Raw genomic sequence first — 6000 nt, forward strand, 5'->3', positions numbered from 1 at the left:
TCCATTCTAAATGAAGTTTCCTTTTATTAATTTTCACAATTGATGAGTTAATCCTGGTGAACACTCCCCCCGCCCTGCCTGTGTAAATGGCTTTTAGTTATTCAGACTGCCTAGTGAAGCTGGAAAGACATACTTAAAGTGGACTTGTATTTATTTTTAAAATTATTTGTTGAAGTATAGCAAACATTCAGAAAGTCTGTGACTAAAATTTATTTATTTATTTATTTATTTATTTATTTATTGAGAGCATGCATGCATGAGCAGGGGAGGGGGAGAGGGAGAGAGAGAATCTTAAGCAGGCTCCACACTCAGCATAGAGCCAGGACCCTGGGATCATGGCCTGAGCTGAAATCAAGAGTCAGGTGCTTAATGGGCTGAGCCACCCAGGCACCCCTGTAAATAAATTTTAAAAGTGAACACACCTATGCACAAATCATAAAATCTACAAAGGGCACATGCCTATGCAATTGCTACCCAGGGTTTTTAAAAAGAAAATTACCAGAAACCCAGAACCTCTTTCATGGTTCTTGTCACTACAACCCCTTATCTTCCAAGAAAAGCCCTATTATGAATTCTTGTGATATCTGATAGGACTCAGAATACAACTGCCCTAAAATATGGCACCTTACCATATTGAATATGTTAAGGTGAAAGAATTTGAGAAACAGCTGGCTCAGGAAGGACTCTCTGACCTTCCCCTGAATCAGATCGTAAGATGTTCAAGTGATAGATGTCCTTTCTGTACCAGAGGAAAGGAGTATCTTTATCTCTGAAGATGAAGTGATGCAGAGAGGAGTCCGAATGAACAGGATCACTAAATTTCCCTCAGTGTACTACCCTGAAACCTATATCCATTTGCCCTATCACATTTTCCCACTACATTCTACTCTTCATCAAACTTTGCATAAAAATGCCTATCTTAACTTCTTTGTGCTTTCATTGCCTTATGAAGTCTCCAGTGTCAAGTAGAAAATCAAATACATTTACATGTTTTCTCTTGTTAATCTGCCTTTTGCTACAGAGCTCCATCCAAGAACCTAGAAAGGTAGAAGGGAAGATTTTTTCACCCTCTCCTACACATCGTGGAAGAGTTTTGCCTGTTTTTTGAACTTTATGTAAGTGGAGTTAAACCCCCAAACTCCTTTGGGTTTGATGCAGGAGTAAAAACCTGACCAATGCAAGAGAACAGCGCCACCTGGTGTATGATACTAATGACTGCAGCGGGACCAGGACCAAATTTTCAGTAAAGATGGGTCCATTCTCATACTGTACACAAAAATCAAAATCATTGAGAGGCAAAACAAAAAATATGAAGAAAAATATGACTTCATCGCTTGGAATAGGCAGATATTTCTTTTTTTTAATTAATTTATTTATTTTTCCAGAGAGAGAGAGAGTGTGGAAGGGGCAGAGAGAGGGAGACAGAGAATCTCCAAACAGGCTGTCAGATCAGAGCCCCATGCGGGACTCGAACTCACCCACCGTGAGATCACGGCTCGCTTACCCGAGCCACTCAGGCACCCTGAGAGATATTTCTTAAATAGGAGACAAAGGAAAGAAACATTTGATAAACTGGAACACATTAAAATTAAGAACTGATTAAAAAGAATTAAGAACTGCTCATCAAAAGACATCACCGATAGTTAAAAAAAACAACCCATGAAGTGGACGAAAAACATATATCTACAAAAGAATTCATACTCAGGCTATATAAAGAACTTTTACAAATTAACAAGAAAAAGGCAAGTCGACTTAACAATAGACAAAAAAAAAAAAAATCTGGACACATCACAAAACAGGATGTCCAAATGGCCAGTAAACATAGGAAAAGGTTCTTGACTTTGTTAGGGAAATACTAATTAGATTACCACAATGAGATACCACTAACTCGCTCAACAGAATGGCTATAAGAAGACTGAAAATATTAAGTGTTAGTGATGCTAGAGAAGAAGCAGAACTCATGTTGCTGCAGGGAGGGCAATTTGGCATATTCACACTGGAAAACTGGTGGAATCTACTACAGCTGCACATAAGCATATCCTATAACCCAGAAATTCCACTCCTCAGCAAAAGACAAGTGCAGAAATATTCACGCAGCATTGTTATTAGTAACCAAAAATTGGAAACTATACAAGTGCCAGTTAACAGTAGAATGAATAAATAAACTGTAACCATACTCACAAACCAAGAATGAACAAACTGCCACCATATGCAACATTCTAGATGGATATCACAAACATAATGAGTTAAGTAAGAAAGCCAGACACCTTACGCCTGGGTGGCTCAGTCTGTTGAATGTCCCTCTGACTCTTGATTTCAGCTCAGGTCATAATCTTGTGGTTCATGGGATCAAGCCCCGTGTCAGACTCTGCCAACAGTGTGGAGACTGCTTGAGATTCTCTCTCTCTCCCACTGTCTCTGCCCTTCCTTGCGTGTACTCCTTCTCTCAAAATAAATAAATAAACTTAAAAAAGAAAAAAAAGAAAGCCAGACACAAATGAGGACATAATGTACTCCACTGATACACAAAGTTCAAAACAGGCAAAGTAATCTGTACTGTTAGACATCAGAGGGTCATTACCCAGGGGGCAGGGAGACATTGATTGCCAGGGAAACAGAGGGCTTCCTGGATACTGGTTGAGTTCTATTTCTTGATCTGAATGGATACTGACAACATGAGTGTGACTAGTTTGTGAAAACTCATCCAGTTATATGTATATTGTGATTCACTCAATGTATATTATTGTTCACTTTATAACCTAACTCAACCTCAGTCCCTAGCCTCTATGGTTTCTTCACATCAGAAAGTGGCAACTCTTGGGGTGCCTGGGTGGCTCAGTTGGTTAAACATCTGACTTTGGCTCAGATCATGATCTCGCGGTCTGTGAGTTTGAGCCCTGCGTTGGGCTCTGTGCTGACAGCTCAGAGCCTGAAGCCTGTTTCAGATTCTGTGTCTCCCTCTCTCTCTGACCCTCCCCCATTCATGCTCTGTATCTCTCTGTCTCAAAAATAAATAAACATCAGAAAAAAAAGTGGCAACTCTTAACAAACAATTCAAGTCAAAAAACTTTTGAGTCCTTCTTGACTCCTTTCCTTCTCTTACACCCCATACCTCAGCAAATATCAATGGTGTACTTAAAGTATATATCCAGAACCAGCCCAGTTCTCACCATCTACACTGCTATCCTTTTGGTCCACACCTCTTTCAACTCTACCAAACTGTTGTAATGTCTTCTGTCTGGTCTCCCTGCCTCTGCCCTTATCCACATTGAACCCAGCCACCAGAGCAATCCTTTCGAAGCCTAAATTGGAACATATTAGTCCTCTGCTTAAGTCTCTCTGATGGCTTCTTACTGATGTTGGGTATTTTCTATTTGCTACTCTAACCCATACTCTACCCTGGCCTGTTGCCCAGGAAGGTTGATCTATTTAGACTGCATCAAGAGATTTCTTTGCCCTCTGGCTTCCTATTGGGTTGGGCCAATGGGAAGCACTAGCAAGTTATCAGAGGAAAGAAGAGTGAGGTTTGGGTATGTATGCCCCATCTCCCCTCCTGTAGGTCACTAAGGGCTGGCTGCACACGTCCGATCTCTACTCCTGTAATGCAGCCTTCTCTTCATACACTACTCCTTTGATTTCCCTAAACCCCACCCATACCTTTGTAAATATTGCCTTCTTGAGTTCTATTCAAGTTATTCTAAATTCAGTGTGTCATCTGAATGAACAAAGGGTACCAAAATGACCTCAAGAAAGAGGCTCTCATATAGGACTCTGAGGTTGGGTTGGTTACATATTTGAGGAGCTCATTGATGACCTCTTTGTGAGGGGGAATGAGGCATGGATGACACACTGCAGAGAGTGATATCACGATTACTCAAACTATCATTCATGGCAGCATTAGATGAAGCACAGTTGCAAGTTTTGGGAAATGAAGTGGTATGGCACCCACTTCATTTGCTGTGGCAATACTCATGAAATTTGTGGAGTCTCCTGCTTTTTAAGACATTTCCAGAGAGAGAGACACAGGTGAAGGGAGAAATAAAAAGCTGTAGATACACAGTGGAGACCATGCATAGAAAGTTAGATATCTTGGGGGGGAAATGGGAATTTGCTGGGTGTGTGTCTGGTCTTGTCCTAGATAAACAGTGGGGTCACCAGTAAGTCTTATCTTAGTCACAATGGGGAAAGGAGGGTGTTTGCAGTAAGTAGTTTCTGGAACTCAAAAGGGTAGGAGGTGGGGGGATTACTAGTCCTGGTTTTGTGGCAACACAGGTAAAGTTGAATATTTCATTCTCCTTTACACGTTGATGTTGGTATTTAACCACAGATATAAATGACTAGTTTATTCTAAGACATCTTACCTGTCTTCAATTATTTTTTTTTCTTTTTACTTTTTCTCTTTCTTTCTCTTTCTCTTTTTTCTTTTTCTTTCTCTTTTTCTTTTTCTTTTCTTTTCTTTTCTTTTACTCTTTCTTTTTTTTCTTTCTTTCTTTTTTGAGCAGTGGTTCTCAATGAAGGATTGGATGTCATAGCAGTTTGGGTTGGGTGCTACTGGCATCTAGTGGTGGAACCAAGCTAAACACCCACCAATGGGCGGGACACTCCCACAACACAGGTACATCGGGCTCCAAACCTGGTTAGGGCTCAGGCGAAGAGCAGGGGGTTGAGTACAAAAATTGCTACCTGTCTCTGCTTTGAGAACCAGGGCTTCACACGCTGGGCAACCATGTCTGAAAACCTAAACTTCTTCTGAGATGCAGAAATCAAATGGGCTCTGAGGATTTTGAAGTGCATCTTGATTTCCCCTTGGAGTTACTGATCATTATTCATTTGTTAACTTGTATTCAAAACAGCAGCTCAAACCTGTAGGATTTTTATATGGAGTTTGTCAAATTTTAGTTATAAAAATTCAGAAGAAAGGGCTTCAGATTTTAGCTGAGATCCAGAAAAGGGCAGGAAGCAAAATTTTCTGTAATGGGCCATACAGTTAATATTGTAGGCTTTGTCGGTCTAAAGAAAATCTCACCTCCCCCTGTGCATTCTCCTTTAACCTCACACAACACTCAAAACTACTTCGGATACTTCTGGCCTCTAAGTCTGTGTGTGTGTGTGTGTGTGTGTGTGTGTGTGTGTGTGTGTGTTTCCCCCAGACTAAATGATTCTCACATTTTCTAGCTACCAGCTTGGTGTCCTGCAATTCAAGTTAGTTCTGACACTATCTATCTGGAGTTAGTGTCAGATCCCACAGGTTAAGGGTTCAGTCTCGCAAACCGCCCCATCCCACTTCAGATACCAATTGCAGTCCAGATTGTCACCTATGCTTCCGGCTGACCTGCTATAAGTCAGAGGTTCCCTTAGTCCCTTCCTCTGGTTCAATGAATTTGCTAGAGCAGCTCACAGAATTCAGGAAAACAGGTTACTTATTAGATTACTGCTTTTTAACAAAGAATATTAAAGGATGGTAACGAACACCTAGATGAAGAGATACCTAGGGCAGCGTCTAGAAGTGTCCTGAACACAGGAGCTGGTGTCCTTGTGGAGTTTGGGGTATTTCGCCCTCCTGGAACTTTTGATGTGTTCTTATTCACCAACTCAGAACCCTGTCTTTTTTTTTTTTAATCATGGTTTCATTACATAAGTTTGATTGCTTGAATCATTGGTCATTGGTGATTGGGTCAGCCTCCAACACCTGGAGGTTGGAGTTTGGGGCTGAAATTTCCTTCTAATCACTGCTCGGTCTTACTGGCAACCTGCCCTGAAGCTATGAAGGAACCACTTAGCCAAGAGTCATCTCATTAGCATACCAAGGACACTCTTATCACTTAGGAGATTCCAAGGAGTTCTGTGCCAGGAACCCAAGACAAAGACCAAATATTTTTCCATAGAGACAAAAGTTAGCCTTCTATTTATACAGATATTCTCCCCCTGGCACTCTCAGAGAGCACACAGAACACAGCCCAGAAAGTACTTCTCCTTAAAAAGATTGTTCCCTCCATAGAG

Source organism: Acinonyx jubatus, chromosome A2 (genome assembly GCF_027475565.1).
Source record: "Acinonyx jubatus isolate Ajub_Pintada_27869175 chromosome A2, VMU_Ajub_asm_v1.0, whole genome shotgun sequence".
NCBI lineage: Eukaryota > Metazoa > Chordata > Mammalia > Carnivora > Felidae > Acinonyx > Acinonyx jubatus.